The sequence below is a fragment of the Manis javanica genome, chromosome 8, assembly GCF_040802235.1.
Source record: "Manis javanica isolate MJ-LG chromosome 8, MJ_LKY, whole genome shotgun sequence".
In the NCBI taxonomy this organism is placed as follows: Eukaryota; Metazoa; Chordata; class Mammalia; order Pholidota; family Manidae; genus Manis; species Manis javanica.
In genome coordinates, this window is record NC_133163.1 from 28,117 (window position 1) to 44,810 (window position 16,694).

At 55.6% G+C, this 16,694-nt stretch overlaps 1 long non-coding RNA gene and 1 pseudogene across 2 annotated transcripts; both read left to right on the forward strand.

Annotated features, from left to right (window-relative positions):
* Nucleotides 1-336: 336 nt before the first annotated feature.
* LOC140843221 (vasoactive intestinal polypeptide receptor 2-like) lies at nt 337-8,777 on the forward strand (annotated as a pseudogene).
* Nucleotides 8,778-9,708: 931 nt separating this feature from the next.
* On the forward strand, nt 9,709-16,141 carry LOC140843228 (uncharacterized). 2 transcript variants are annotated; one of them, XR_012120825.1, is made up of 3 exons: nt 9,709-9,817; nt 11,958-12,145; nt 15,690-16,141. It is a non-coding gene; the product is annotated as an uncharacterized lncRNA (long non-coding RNA). The 2 variants fall into 2 exon arrangements; XR_012120824.1 differs by having other exon boundaries at nt 9,717-9,817; nt 11,961-12,145.
* The last annotated feature ends 553 nt before the right edge of the window (nt 16,142-16,694 follow it).

Consider the following 16,694-nt stretch of genomic DNA (forward strand, 5'->3'; position numbering starts at 1 on the left):
GAAGGTATCACAGACACTTAAGTCCAGTAACAGGGCATTTGACATGAGCCTTGCTGGAAACAGTGAAGCAGGCGCATGTGTCACGCAGGCCTGGGCCCGGCCCTGCTGTCCATACTTTCATTCTCAGGTCCTGTTCGAGGACTCTGACCTGAGGAGCTCGTCAGGAATTAGGGTAAAGATTCATGTACAAAAATATTTATCATAATACAAAACAGAAAACATCCTCGATACACCCTAGGGAGTACTCAGATAATTATTAGCTTCTATTAAAAAAGAAGGAAGCCTTAGGGTCAAAGTGCCCCCGCGTCAATGGGTGACAATCCATCTCCCCCCAAGGAGGCTGCACTGCACCCGCAACCACACCCACCTGAACCTGTTCCTCTCCTTCATCCTGAGAGCCGTCTCGGCGCTGCAAGGATGACGCTCTGTGCTCCAGCTCCGGCACGCGGCACTGCCCCGACCGACAGTCCTCCTGGGTAAGGCCGCCCCTCTGGGAAGAGTCCTCTTGCTGCAGGGGTGTGGCCTGTAGGCAGTGCAGCCGCCAACCTCCCTGCTCAGTGACCCACCCGTCCTCTAATCCCCACTTCCCGTGATGAAGTCAAGTCCTAGAGCTGGTGCATGGGCTCCAAGAGGTCACGCTCAGGGCTGAGAAATGGGCCTGGTCATAGGGCGGGGGCCCAGAGCAGGCCCAGCTCTGCAGGTGAGACAAGGGGATGACACCGGCAGGCGGCTGGCTGGGCCCCCCTCCCCCACTTCCGGGGCTTGTCAGCAGTGGTTCTGGGCTGGAAAACCCTGACACAGAGGGACAAGCACAGAGCCATCGTTCTGTCCCCAGATCTCCCTGATTCTGTGTGGGAGATGCTCCCATCAGTCCCCTGCACCCTCTGGGAGCCCAGCTGCATGTCTATGAGCGAGTGTGGGCTCAGCGCTTAGGCACAAGGGCACCCACATCAGTCACTGGATCCCACAGAGGCAGTGGGGTGACACCGCAGACCCGTGGTCCTCCAGCCACCGGGCCCAGGGAGCATGCGAGATGGTCGTCAGCACCAAGCCCACTGTGGCATGGCGCTTATCAAGCAAGCTACTCGTGCGCAGGCTCCTCTCCGCTGCGCGGCGCCGGTGTCCTCGGGATGCTGGCAGGCATTCGGGCTCTGGTGCCTCGTACCTGACGTGGTCACACCTCCTGAGGTCGGCTCCTCTCACCCACAAGGAGACAGGACACTGGCCTGCCTTGTGTTCCGGCCAGATGGCTTTGCCACACGGTTGCTCTGCACTGGACAGATGCGGACTGATTTGGTTTTAAGACAGTGAACCCCTTTCCACACCACAGAACATCAGCTGTGCCATCAGGCTGCAGGTGAACACGTCTGGGGGATAATCAGCTCACAGCCTACAGGCACTCTTGTCATGCCCATGAGCCCACAAATCCCACCCCAGGAAGTCGGAGAGTCTCTGTGTATGACAAGGGCTGGTCTCCCCTGAGGAACCACCAGCGTTTCCCTGGATGGCCTCAAAGCTCTGAGGAGCCCGCCACCTCCACTGCCCATCATGGAGCCACAAACACCAGGCCTCTGATGAGCTGCTTCACAAGCCTCTCCCACCATGTGGCCAGTCCTGACTGGCACCTCACACCAAGGGATGGGGGAAGGATGGCACCTGGGGGGGCAAGCCAAGGGTGACCCTCCCTGCTGGCCCCCAGCCAGCCCTCTGCCACCCCTGTGGATGGGACCACTCACACCATGGCTGGAGTCCCTTCCTGTACTGGGCTTTGCCTGTGGACCCTGTCAATGGTGCCCAGTGACCTCCAGAAGAGCAATTCGCCCATTTGGTTTGTTAATGAGGATGTGGGGCTGAGGGAAGCCCAGCCACCCATGGCGTGTCACTGCTGACTGGGCTCAGGCTGTGCTCTGGCCAACTGCAGGCCCACGGCCCAGCTGAGATGCCTGTGGGGCCACTCGGGCTGTCCCAGCATCTCTGAGGACCGCTGTCTGGGATGGAGTGGGCAGGGGTGACTCACCTCACCATCCCCAAAGCATGAAGCAGAGGGGAGGGCACCAGATGCCACCGAGATTCCTGTGCCAGGAGAGGAAGGGAGGGAGGGGGCAGCAGGGAAACGGGGCAGAACATGAAGCAGGGACAGCAGGGCCTGGGAAGGAGAAAGGCTCTTCCCTGTCATCGTCTCTTCATGGGTGCAGAGCCCTGAGTAAGTCCATCTACCCAGGACACTCGGGCCCCACGTGTGGATGGGAAGAAGGAGCCTTTCTTTCATCTATGCTTTTTGGACACTTCTGTTCCCAGTTGGGTTCAGCCAAATGCATTCCCCCAAGCAGAGCACCTGGGGTGGGTCCACCAGTGAGGCACTGCCATCTTTCCTCAGGGTGTGCAGATGGGCCGAGGCATGAAGGAGCCTGTTCCTTTTCAGAAGCTCCCATCTCCCACCACCTCCTCCTGCATGGCCTGTGCCATGGCTGACTCTGAGCCCGGGGTGGTCTGGGATCATCCAGCTGCCAGAGGGCATGCATGGGACACACAGATCATTCTCACTGAGACCAGAGCGCACAGCATGTGGGGCCCCTGGGGACACTCTGAACCCCAGCCCAGGCTTCCAAGGCCATCCCTGAGGGCCCAAGTCCCCAGCTCTGAGCTGGCTACACCCCTGGCCTGGGAAGAGCATGTGCATCACAGGGCCAGGCTGGAGGCTGGGTGAGGGTCCTGGGCCCACCGAGCTGACACATTGACCACAGCCCAAAGGATAGAGGGGTTAGGAGGACGGGAAGTGAGCAAAGAGGCACAGCGGGTGAGGTACCCACTGCATGTGCCCTTCAGACTCAGTTCCTGTGTTTGCATCCATGCCTGGAAGGACCACCTGCCTGAGGTTTGTGTGGTGCTGTGGGAGCCCTACATCCTCAAGTGCAGAGAAGCTGTGAATGGGACTCAGGAAACCACCCTGTGGGCATCACCACAGACACGCAACTCTGCCTGAGGCTGAGGGCAGCAGGGGCTCCAGGTGTCAAGCACACCCCTGTGCTGAGGCCCACTTTCTGTGCTGGCCCCATTGCTGTCTGAATGGTATTTTACACATTCAAAAAAAATCCTGTTTTGCTTGATCATAATCAGCAACTACAGATGTCACTAGGCTCCCAGAGACCAGAGAACCACCTGACATTCCCATAGGGCCTAGAGTGAACACACACGTCCAGGTGTGACAGCAAACCTTACCTACAGCAGCCCAGGAGACACACGGCTTTTCCTGCTCCTTTCATGGGCTTAGGCCTCTTGTATCACAAAGGGAGCTGGAGATTGCCATTTCCCAGGGTTGCCAGCCCTGCACGTGCTTGGGCTTGATCCTCTGCTCTGGTTTGTCTGGTTTTTATCCAACTGCCCTGGAAAACCACACTCCAGAGAGCATGAACAGCCATACTGGAAGTTGACCTGTGGTGGCAGCCCTAGCCAAGGTGGGCTCCTCCCCTCCACCCTGGTGCATGCGTGTGGGGCTTGCAGACCAGGGCTGGGCAGGTCAGGACTGCTGCTTTCGCCACTGGCCTGGGCAAGCTCTGCCCCCATATCTTTGGGATGCCATCGAGAACCCTGAGGGGTGTGGTTTGTAGCCCCTGATGATGAGGCTAGCTGGAAGTGTCACACCCTGACCCCTGCAGTCCTCGAGTGTGGTGATGTTAAATGAGAAAATGGACCAGTTGCAGACACAGTATTTGCAGTTTTCACAAGAAAATTGAATCATGTTAAAGACCATTTTTCTGCATCTTCTTCCTCATTCAACAGGATGTTGTGGAAATACTCCAAGCCCAGGGGATGTCAGTGTTTCCTTTGACTGGCGCTGCAGCCCAGCATGTGGCTGTGACATCCCACCAAGCAGGCACAGCCTCACTGTTGTGGTTCCTGCTGGCACACACATCTTCAAGTGCAGCACCTCATCTCTGTCAGATGGAGCTCTGCAGGAAAGCAGTGCAGTGAACACTCACACTTAGAACTGGGTCGCTTTCCTAAAGGCCAGAGAGCTGGCAGCTCTACCCGCCACTCACAGCTGCAGCCTGTGCTGGTTTGGCAGGGCGTGCCTCCCCATCCATACCTAGCCCAACTGCGTGTCTGCCCCACTGACAGGCTATGGAGCGAGTTTCCCATGTCTGTAGCTGTTATCACGTGAATTTCTGTGTCCATGAGGCCCTGGCAGTAGGACTCAGGGTCCCAGCCTGAGTACACAGTGCCCCTTCCCTCTGCTGCTCCTCAGAGGCCTTGGGCAGGAGGCAGGCAGGCTGGAGGACTGAGGAGTGTCAGCCAAAGTCCTTGCAGCCCAATAGGGTCCCTTTAAGCACCCCACAAGTATGTATGTAAGTGGATATAAACATACGTCCACATGCCATATAAAAGTATCTACATCTGCCCCACGTGGGTGTCCATGCACGTGTGAGCATATCCATGCCATGTGTGTCTGCATTATGTAGGCATATCCATCCCACATGTGTCCATGCCCACATGTACATGTCAGTGTATCCACATAAATGTGAAAGTGTATTCACATGTATGGATGTATAGAAGCACAGCTACATGGTAATTTTAGGGGGAGTCTGCAGAGACAGAGAACAGAAATTAAAGTCCTTTTTTTCAGGACTCCTAAGTAAATTTAATGATTAAAAGCAGCAATTTGGTGTTTCCATATGAAGTTCGAACACCTGGTTCATTTATTATGTGAAGGCCTGAGAGATTGTATTTAAATATATATGCTTTATATCCTGTGCAGTTTTCTCCCCAGAGAAAACCCTTCCACAACTCCTGGGGAAATAATTGCCAGTTTCTCTTGCTTTTCCCTTTATTTTTTCATCCCTTTCAAGAGTGGATCTTGGGAAGAACAGAGGGAGGAGGGTTGAGTGGAAAATAGGGAGCAGGGAGGGAGGCAGGGAGCCCTGAGCACAGTTCTGGAGGCTGTCTGAGGTGCCAGTACCTGTGGGGGCTGTGCAAACCCACTCCCCACTTTCTCTCCTCTCCTCACAGCAGAGTGGGTGTGGTGCTGAGGGGTGGCTCGGCCTGCCATGTGCTGCGCTCAGGGCCGTGCCCGTGCTGGTGTGTGACCCCGCAGGGTGGCTGCAGGCTGAGTCTGGTGCTCTTCCAGGACTGCGTCATGTCCAACTTCTACTGGCTGCTGGCCGAGGGCTGCACCTGCATGCCCTCCTGGTGGCCATGCTCCCGCCACCGCTTCACAGCTTACCTCCTGATCGGATGGGGCAAGCTGCCCAGTGCCCTCCCACCCTAGACCTGACCCCTCCCTGCTGACCTGGGGGGTACTTTTCAGCTTGGAGAACCCCTGCTCCCCCTGTAGGGTGCACTCAGGTCACACTGGGGCGAGCTTTTCTAGGAGACTCTAACAGCCAACATATTACCATTTCTTCAGGACTCCTAGGTAAATTTAATGATTAAAAGCAGCAATCCCTTTTAAGAGTGGATCTTTAAACCAGTAAGCTGGTTTAAAACTGCACTGCGCTCACATTCCTGGAGTGTGCCCAAAGGGGGGACAGGCAGGAAGCCCTTCCACTGTGAGGGGCAGGGTGCCCCGTAGCAGGAGCACAGCTGCCCTGCACTTGAACAAGTGCTCCTGATGCACAGTGGGCACTCAGCTTTAGAACACACTCATCTTCACACCTTAATGAAGCCTGGGCATGAGCTGGCATCTGTTTATGAGGTGGTTCTGTTTAATGTCATCATCAGAAGGCCCTGGTCCCTGACGGACTGGCCAATGAAACACACAGCTCCATTGTCCCTGCCGGTCTGCCTCTGGTGACCAGCTGGGGCTGCGGATGACCGGGTGTCTTTCTGCAGGTGTCCCCACCATCTGCATGGGGGCGTGGGTTGCCACCAGGCTCTCCATAGAGGACACGGGGTGAGTGTTGCGCCCACGCCTCTGCTTTTGGAGCTGGCGGGGTCACGCAGTTCCTCCCGCCCCGTCGGTGTCTGCAGGCGCAGCCAGGCCAGCAGCAAATGAGTGGCTCTGAGCGCCATGGGGAGGATGGTCTTTGGGTCAGAGTGTTTGGAGAGAAGGGATCTGGCAAGCCTTGATGCAGAACGGAAGTGGAATAAACCAGGCGGATTTAATCACGGGAATCCAGGTCTTAAGTGAGGGGAGCAGTATTCACACAGGGAGCCGGGAAAAATACATGCAGTGTTTGCTGAGCCAAAGGTGAGGGGTAAGGGTCGAAGGTGGGCTGAAAAGGCAGGAGGGCAGCTCTCGGAATGGTTCTCCACCTCTGCCTGGGTCCTACATGCAGAATACAGTGCAGACAGGGCACAGAGCTGGTGACGGCCCCACCCAGGCACCAAGTGTGCCCACCATGAGTACTGCGGGAGGGGCTGTTGGGGTTGGAAGTCACCCAGTACCAGTACTGATCCACCCAGAATGGGGACTTGGGTAATCACGGTGTGCTCATGCGGTGTGCTTCTGTGTGCGGCCGTTTGGGCCGACTGCGGTGGTTCTTGCAGCCTTAGAACGGCTCACACTGGCAGGCTCAGAGAGCGTCGGCTGGAAGGGTTGGGGTTGGGTTTGGGGTTAAGGTCAGGGTCAGGGTCAGGGTTAAGGATCGGGTTAGGGTCAGGGTCATGGTTCGGGTCAGGGTCAGGGTTAGGATCAGGATTAGGGTTAGAGTTGGGATTAGGGTTAAGATTAGGGTCAGGGTTCTGGTCAGGGTTAGGGTCACGGTTAGGTTCCCAAGGGCTTCACATCCTATTGGCAACACCAGCTCCAGCTGGGGTCGAGGGTGGGTTTCTTTCCTGGTTGGAAGGGGCTGCTGTCCCACACTGCTGGATTTGACAACGGAGGGAATGTTGGAGACCCTCCAGCCCTTTAGGCAGCTAAAGATGATGCCTTCTGGACAGATGTTTCTAGCTGTGCTGGCTTCTTCTGCTGCACAGACATCCTAAATGTCACTCCATATATACATTCAGACCTCAGAAAATGAGGGAACTGGGGTTCAAGAGAAACGTCCCTGGATTTTCTCTCTCCACTGCAATAAGGAACTGTGCTGGCTCCCTGTGTGTGGCTGCCATGTGCTTTGGTATTCCCGCTCCCTGAGCCATCATGGCGAGAATACAGTGAATCCATCTCGACAGGGGTGGTTGTGCCAAGACCTGTAAATGCAGAGTAGTTATGCTCTTACCATGGAACAAGTGGCACCAGCAGCCTGGATACGCACAAAGGGAGGTGACTGCCTTACAGGGAGAGGGCAGCGCCTTGCAGGGGTTGAGTCCACAGTCGACATACCATGTGGTTTACAGATGGAGTAGGTGGTAATGGGGTTTTCCTTCTCTCTTTTCAGTAGTTGCTGGGATACCAATGACCACAGCATTCCCTGGTGGGTTACACGAATACCAATTTTAATTTCTATTATAGTAAGTAGTTTCTATATTGAAACATGAGTTATCTGGTGGGTAGCACTTGGCAGGGTGGGCCGGTCACCCTGTATTCAATATAAATGGCCCCATTCTGCTCCTCTTCCTGGAGAAGAATGAGGGAGCAGCCAAGCTCCTCCTGAGGGCCAAGGGCTCAGCCCCACCCTCCGGAGAAGGAGGCACGAGTTCCCAGGCAGGAAGGGCTCCCCAGGGCAGGGGCTCTCAGGCTGGCCAAGCACACGAGGCAGACTGGACTCCTTTGCCCCTTTCCCATCTCCAAACTACTTCACATGTGCTGCCCCCTGAACCATGGACAGTGGTACAGACTCTTGCCTTTTACTGTGTTATGGCTGGGCTTTCATGCTACATTAGTTTGTCCAGTTTGAAAAATCACCTCATTAGATCTGAAGGAGGAAAGACAGCACATAGGCCTGCACCTTTTAGCCTGTTAAAGTGAATCTTATACATGATTATAAATAATTAGCATAAAATAAACATGTGCTACTCTTCTTTATCTGGGGTACACCAACTGATCTCACTGAAGAATGACTCTAGAGCTGAAGATTTAACAGTTTTGGTAGGGGGTTTCCTTGCATGTAGTTACATTGTTCTGGCTGCATATATCCTGCCTTGCTTTTTCCAGAGGCTCTCATCCTACTCTGATTACACCCACGGTCCCTGTCTCAACAGTAGTGCCCGTGCTCCCCCCATGTGCACTTTCTCTGTGCTCACCATGAGGGTCCCCAGCATGGAAGAAACGGCCAGGGGTGGAGCCTCAGGGTGCTCATGGTCAGCACCCAGGACGACCCCCGGGCTTGCAGCTGGAGAAAGGTGGAGGGGCGCCGGGTTGAGGGTCAGGTGATCAGAGCAGGCCCAGGCTGAGCCAGGACCTGGGCCCTCCATGTCCTGGGCCCTGCTGCCCCGCACCTCTGTCCCCGCAGTTGGCTCCAAGATGGGTGCAGCCCCTCCCAGGTGCCTGGCAACTTCGGTGGGTGCACCCCAGGCCATGAGATGCTCAGCCTTTTACCCCATATGGGGATCCTGCTCCCTACTTACCTAGTGAGCCCCCGTGTGGGGTGTTGGAAGCAGGCTATGCCCTTCCCCCGCTTGCTGATGTGGTGGGAATGGAGACCAAAGAACATCCTTTTCACGCATTCCAGGAGCAACTGAAGGAGCCCTGCTGTGCCTACCTTTGCCTGGCTACCGCTGACATCAATACTGTGCTTGACTGTTAATTGGATAATGCTATGTCCTGGAATCATGTAACCCCACTGCATTATATAAACCCTGGACCTTCAATAAAGTTTTTCTGGCGACACGAAGGAGTGTCAGCTCTCCCCAGTTCTCTTGTGCTTTTTTTCCAGTCTCCTCACATCGCTCAGTGAGCCTGTTTGATTGTTGCATCAGGACTGCGACAGTGGAGCTCCGAGAAGGGTGCCTGTCCCTCACCCCCGCATCACCCCTCACCACCAGTATCCTCCTACTTGGGAAGACTACAGACCACTGGCTCACACAACACCCACAAACTCAAGGTTCCAGACCTGCAAAAGCTCACTGAAGCCCCATTAACAAAAGGGTACTAGCAAATCCAACCCAAAGTCCCCATAGGAGGGTGAACTGAAGACCTCCAATTGCAAGCACAAACACACACATTATCTCTTCTCAAAAACACGTGTTTTATTAGCATCTCTGAATTTTCAAAGTAGCGCATAAACGCACCCTCCTTACCTCACAAGAAAGAGCAGTGCGGTATGCACGGCCCAAGTTTGCTGGCACGGTGCCATCCCGGATCTCACGCACTGCAGTTTCGGCTGGTGGGGCCGCCCCCATCCCCTGCCGCCCCTGGCCAACCTGAAAGGCGCCTTGACGACACCCCAACCCAAGTCGCGCCACTGAGACGGGGCGCGAAAGACAGGCAGGCAGGTGGCGGCGGAAGCACTCGGGAAGCTGCTGCGGGTGCTAGAGTCTTCAACCTCTTGGGCTCAGAGGGTCCTTTCCCACGGCATTTCCTTCTGTCGAGGTGTGGGCCACACTGGCCAGTGGGGTCACCCCTGCAGGGCCCCGCCCCAGGGATCTGGCTAGGGTGGGAGTGAGTCTCCCTGCTTGCCACCTAGGCTGGGGTCCTGCACATTCCTGTGCGTGCCAGTGCTTCCCTCTGGGCGGAGGGTCGCCCATGCACGTGCGGTACACAACCAAGGAGCCCCCACTGTCCTGCCCTAGTAACAGTCGCTATGGGGGCGTGGCTTGGCCAGAGGAACCTGGGAGATCCCGCGGCTTGGGAGTATTTTGGCCTTCAGTAAGCCCCGCCCCCATTGCCCTGGCACCCAGGCCGCACAGCCCCACTGATGGAAGAACTATCAGGAGTCTGAGAGAGGGCTCCAAGAGGAGGGCACCCAGGGCCTTGTCACCAGGGCCGACCCCTCAGGTGAGGGCCGAGCGCGCCACAGGCCTTGCTGTCTCACCAGTGCCAGGGGGAAATGAGAGGCAGAGGGGCAGGTGTGAGGATGAAGCAACAAAGCCGGCTGGGGACTCGGTGGTGTCCCAGGTGTCAAATATGTTCCCCTGGGTAACCAGCCCATGACCACTGGCCGTGCTCTGAGGGGGTCCCAGCCACTGAGACAGGATGGGCCCCAAGCCCTGCCCCTGGGAGGAGAGACAGAAGCAGGGACCCTGACTCTGCTCTGGGAGCTTTCATAGTGGGAACTAGGAGCGGAGCAGGCCCTGCCCTCAGAGCCCCACCTGCTGTGCAGAAGGCATGGAGGGGTGGAGGACCCAGGAAGCTGAGGAACCAGGCCAGGGGCCAGCACTGGCCTGGGCTTCAGAGACCCACAGCCTGCAGGTTTCCTGCTTGGAGTGGGCGTGGCCCATAAACTGGCAGGGCAGGGTGGGAGCAGGGCCATGAAGGCCGAGAGGATAGGTAAGGGCCGGTACATGAAGGAGAGGGATGAGGTCTAGTTGGGAGCTACAGCTTCCCACCCAGGTCCTGCTTGTGCTCCTTTGACCCCAAGACCCTTGGGCTGGACTAGATGGATACTCGAGGCCTAGCTGTGGGCAGGACCTCAGGTCAGCTGCTCTCAGGCCCAGAAGGAGGAGGGCAGAAGCTCAGCCCTGGATGCTGCCCATGGGCATCCAGGGCCACAGCCGGGCCAGCTCACTCTCCCCATGGCCTGGGACTGCCAGGCCTCTTGTGTGAGAATGGGCACCATCCTTGCAGGGCCATGGTGGTGGAGTCCTGCGAGGCTTGGGGCCCTTCTCCAGCAGGAGGAAGGCAGACAGCACAGGGAACTTTTGGAAAGAAGTCCTGTCCAGAAAGCCTATGAGGGTCCATGCTGGGGCTCACCGCCATGGCCTTACCCTGGATCCTTGGTGGATAGGTCACTTTCCAGACACACTGGGCACAGAGCCTATCCCAGGGCCCAGCACTTCTTCCCTTGGCCACTGTCAAAGCCAAGCAGACCACACTCCTGGCTGGAGGTGGAGAGTGGGTGTCTCTAGCTCCAATGGGGAGGAAGAATCTTGAGTGTGCACTGGGGGCCAATTCCACAGGGGTGACTATTTTAGGGCCCCTCTTCTGCACACTGTGGACTCACACTCAAGTGTCCTGCTGGCACAGGGCCCACATTGTCTTGGGGCAGCGAGTGAGTAAAAAAACACTGAGTGCTGTAGCAGGGTCAGCCTCAATGAGAAAGTAAATCTGGGAAGAGCAGGAGGGGGGAGTCAGGGAGGCCTCAACCCAAGATGGAGGGAGGAGGCCAGGACATTCAGGGCAGACTTCTGGTTCTACACACCGAGATGCTCCAGGGTTTGGGGAGGGCACAGGCACCCAAGTCTTTGAAGAGCAATGCCATGTAAGCTGGTGCAAGTGGTCTAGGGACACACTGGCAGCCTCCCATGGGGCCTGGACTTGGGGCTCAGGAGGCCAGCCCATGGGAGATGGTCCAGAGCACAGACTTGGGATCCCTTTTAGAGAGAGGATGGGGTCAGTCACCCACCTTGCTGTCTTCCTCTTTAGCTGGGCCTGGTCCCCTTGAGGATGGTTGAAAGGACCAAAGGGCCAGGCCTAGCCTCTACCACCTCTGCACCTGCTTCTGGACCTCTGATCTTGGCCCAGCCTGTTCTGAGTACCCTGGGCATGATGCCCTTGCAGGTGCTGCCTGGGCCCAGATGCCACCCCCTTGTCTGGATGTTTGATCCACAGTGGGAAAAGGCAGCTGCCTCCAGGTAAGGAAGTTCAGTGGGTACAGGGACAGTGTGAGGGTGCCTGAGACCATGGTCCTGGTCTTTCCAGGCTCAGAGAGAATAGGTGGAGAAAGATGCACAGCACAGAGCTTGCTGCTGGTCTTGGACAGCAGCTGAGCAAGCTTGACATATGGCCTGTCCTCGGCTCCACCTGCAGCTCACAGTCTACATGGGGCCTCAGACAAGGAGGTCTGGAGTTGCACACCTCTCACGGACCCAGGGGCTTTCTGTATGCGGAGATGTGTTGAAGGCTGTGTTGGGGTCTCAGCCAGGCTGCAGATCAGAAAAGTGAAAGCTTGATGGCTTTGCCCTCTGCCTATCCCCAGCAGGTCGGGTGTGAATGGACCAGGCCTGGGACAGAGCCTGTGGGCCTTGGCCCAGCATGGCCAGTGTCCTAGTGTGGGAGCTGAGCTGGCAGGGCCTGCACAATCCCTGCCCACAGAGCATGGACCAGGGCAGCCATGGGGGCAGTCACTGCAAGCTGCTGGTGGAGTACCTGTCACCTGCCCTGCTGGTGAGTGCTGGGGGCTTGGGGCCCTGGCCGCAGGGGCCTGTATAGGGTGACTTCCCAGACCAATGTCCAGCCTGCCCTCTGTCCCCGGCTGTCCTGACCATACTGGAAATAAGTGGTAGGTAGAGGAAGGGAACCCAGGCACCGGAATGGGCTAGTGGGGTGGGGCCATTCTGGGGTCCCTCTGCCACACCAGGGCAGCTGGTGAAGACTTTCTCCCAAATCTGGGGTGGGGTTCGCTGTCACCTGCACCCTCACTTTGAGGCCGAGCAGGATCTGCAGAGCTGTCCTAAGAGTAGGTTCCGGGTACCAAACTGGAAGCTCTGCACCTCCCAGCTCCAGCCCTGTGTCCCTTCCTGGCCACGCCCCTCAACTGCCATTGGCCATACAGAGGGTGCAGACCCCACGGCGCAGGCCCCTCTTATACCCTCTCCCAGCACCCCTCCCCTTGCACACAGGCTTGCACCCGTGATGCCCATGTGGAGGGGTTTCTTGGACACCCCAGGGAGGTGCGCCCGCTAACACATGGCAGAAGGAAGCCTGGCAGCCAGAGGTCCCCGCCCACCTTCCAGAACAACTCGGAGAAGGGTCTGTGATGACTGGTCACTGACGGTGGAGAGACACTCCCTCCCTGCCACACCCCATTCCTGCAGCACCCACAGCTCCCCAGTGCCCTGGCCCAGTGTGGAACTGTCACATCAGAATGGGTCCCACCAGTGGTTCCTGGATAGTCCCTAGGTAACAGAGACAGCCTCTAAGCTGTAGGCCTCTTCAAATGGGCCAGTTATGGGGTCCTGTGGCCCTCAGTGCTTATGAAGTCTGGGTGCTCAGACAGCAGGTAGAGAGAGGTATTGGAGGAGCTGATGTTCATGGAGTCCTGGGTGGTGGTCCTGCCTCAGGCCTTCCTGTGGCCACAGGTGATGCGGTCCAGCCGCGCCGAGTTGAACCAGACCTGGCGAGAGACGGGGGTGAGACTGGAGAAAAAAGAGAAGACAGACAGAACTGGGAGGGCTGACGCTCCTGTGCGTCCCAGCAAAGCTTTATTGGGTACCAGGGTATTTATACAGCAAAGAGATACATGATTTCAGAAAACTTTATATTTTAGATAACTTTATCTAATAAACAGCCAAGCACAATATTGACGCCAGCAGCAGCCGGGCAAAGTTAAGAACAATAGGGCTCCTTCAGTTCCTCATGGAATGCATAAACAGGATGTTCTTTGTTCTCCATTCCTGCCACATCAGCATGTGAGGAGTCTTGGATCGTCTTCAAGGACAAGATATGTTTTTGTGGGCAGATAACTTCCAAGGACTGCACTGGTTGTTGTCCTCAAGCTTGTGCTTTCCCATGCTGCATTCAGACATGGGGGAAGGTGCTTTCCCATTCTGCCTACAAACATGTGAGAAGACAAAGGCCGTGCCAAACACACAGGGAGACCAGAATGCACTGAAACAGCCTGACACTGATGGGGCTCTGCACAGGCTGGAGTCATGGTGTACAGAGCAGCTGGCCTGGAGTAGAGCCCCAGGCACAGAGGTCCTGTCCTTCTCAGGCCCTGCCCCAGACAACAGAACAGGGTGGAACTGGGTCCAGTCCAGCCACTCCCAGAGAGCACCAGGACCAGGACTGGCAAGCAGCGGCCTCCTCCACATGCTGGCTGGTCCAGTCCTCATCTCCTGCCCAGCACCACGCACTGGGAGCCTGATGCACCAGGCCAGTCAGGGAAGATGGAGGAAGGCCTCCCCAGGAACCCTCAGGGCTAGAGTTGAGCTCACACAGGCCAAAGCTTAGAAGACAAGACCCAGGCTCAGGGCATAGCTGCAGGTGTCCCTGGCGCTTGCTGGAGTGTCTGTGTTCATTCATGAGGGACAGCGGCCAGCAGAGAACTTGGCAGGATGAGACAGGGGCACTCAGGCCAGCAGTCACTGCATCCTACTCAGATGAACAGTGGGGTCCTCTTCCCTTGGGAGATGTCCCAGTCACACAGAAGGCTTTGTGCAGCCCGGGTTGCCCCAAATCAGATCTGTTTGGGGTGCAGACTGGCAAATAGCAGAGCTGGGAGCGGTTGAGACAAAGAGAGCATGGAAGGAGATAAGGTCTGCCACTGAGAGTGGAGGTTTCAAGGGCCCCATGAAGGTCTTAAGAACCCACATGTGAGTTGATTTGATAAAGGTGAGGGGAGTAAAAGTGAAACTTGGTGGACATCCCAATAATATTGTGCTAGAGCTGTGGCAATAAAGCCAGCGCAGTTGTTCAAGCCACAGAGTTCTAAGAAATGGAATTCAGAAGCAAAGCCACATGTCTGGCCAGCGTGACTGCAGGACTTCCTGGGGGAGGACATGCAGACCGTGCCTGGACCCTTGCTGGAGGATGGTTGAATATTATGTTTTGACTTAGGAGAGGATCAAGGCACCTGCCATGGAGGACTTACTGGGCATCTTGCACCAGAGGCCACATGTTGAGTAATTTAGTAAATTATTACTCCCCAGTGAATGTGTAGTGTTTCCTGGCTCTAGTGAATACAGGCAGAATACCCCCTGATTTATTGTGACCCTGAGTGGTTTCCTGGCACCCCCACTGTTATAAATGGTTGCAGGAGTATAGCTGTCAGAGTGGAACCAGCCTGATTTCCCTTAGGAATAGGGAATCTAACATTGTGTACAATATTATGCTCACTTCTGATTCTCATACATATAAATATCGCATCATTCCAAGAGGTTTTGGCTTTTGTATGTTACTAGAGAGTGTTTATCCCACACTTGGCACAAATTCTGAGACTCTCATGCCTCTTGGTATGCAAGAGCATGACGTAGGGCTCGGGCAAAACATGCACATTTACTTCCACAGTTGCAAAATGAACAATCAGGGCAATGGAGGTCATGAGACCGACCCATCAAGGGCCTGTGAGCTGGATGATTGTGTGCCTGGAGACAGCTGTGACTGAGGGGCAGTGGCTTGCAGGTCATTTTCTCTTGCATCCCAAGAGAATGATGAAGCAGACAGTTTGGTCCAGTGCAGAAGACAATATGGGCTGTAGCCCATCAGTGAGGTCTGCATGGAGCATTTGGAGAAGTCAGTAGAGGCCGGCAGGAAAGCACCATGTGACTCACTCCAACAGCAACCTGGAGAATGCATAGCCTCAGACATTTTGACACAAGGACCAGTGATGGCTAGCCATTCTGTCATTTGGGGAAAAGGCCTGGAAGCTGGCTTTCTCTGTTTTCCTGGAATAAGACCAGAGTGTCCCTCCAAAATCATGGAAGTGTACCCCAAACAGCCAGAAAATAAAATACCTTATGGGGAGTTTTGTCTTATCACTGCAGCTAGTGAGTATACCTTCCATAGCTGTAAATATCAACCCATCTGTAACTCCCAAAGGGACAGGGGTGAAGGTCTGGTGTCCTAGACCAGGATGGAACCCCATTCTTGCCACTGTCCTATCACAGGACCACTCTCTTGCATGCATCTTACCTGAGGGACAAGATTTTCTTGTGTTGGTATCATAAAAACATGTGTCTTATTGCGCTTAATGTTTTCTCTTCTGCAGTCTTTGTGGGTCAGGCACTCCCTCTAGCAACAGCTGTTCCACCCTGAGCATGCCTGTCGACCCCTGCTGGTTCAGCTGCTGGCCTCCCATGGAATCTTTGAGCTCTGGGATCAACCTGAGTAGGATTTTGAACCCCTGGGTCATCAGGGATGAGGGTTGTCATGGTTTTATTGTTTCTGTATCATAATTTCTGTCTTTATTTGTATATTGTTGATCTGCTTATAGCACTCTAAGATTCTCACACAGGGGCTATTGCAGAAAATTGGGGACATGTAGTTTTTGAAGTGAGAATTCTGGAAGGGTGGGTTGTTGGGTAAATGGAAGTTTTCAACCAGAATTTCTGTCTGGCCCTCACAGTGCTATGCATATAAGGCCCTGTTTGCATATTAATGTTCCCATGGCAGAGCTGCCCATCATCACATGACAGCCAGTCTGCAGTAAGGATGGAAAGTAGCAGCCATTTCTCCTCCTTCCGCTCCAGATCTGTAATTGGTTAGGAGCCTGCCAGACTCCAGGGACCTGCCCACGGGGTTACACCTTGAGGCAGAGGTCAGCAGGGGGAAGGGAGCCCATTACAGCGGGAGAGGGAGAGAGCTGGGGAGCAGGGAGCAGTGAGGGGGGTGGAGGGCACTTGGAGAGAGACTGAGACATGAGAAATAAAAGACTTTTCCACATCCTCTCACCCTTGTTTTCCTTTGGTCTCATCGCATTCATAGAGAACTTGATCCAGGTGGGGACACCCTTCCTCCCAGAGCCAACCCTGGCCAGGCATCACTGTGCACGACAAAGAGTCGGGGGGTCATGTGATCCTAGCCACCAACCTGCCATCAGGGAGGCAGGACAGGCCGGGTACAGGCGGCTCAGGACACCAGGGGGCGCCCAGGAGCCGCAGAGCAGGATCCGTCCCTGCAGCTGATGCAGATGGAGTTCAGGGCTGGCTTCCAATCACGGGGGCTTCCTGTGCACATATTTTTTCTCTACAAAGAACCTCTCTGGAGTCATGAT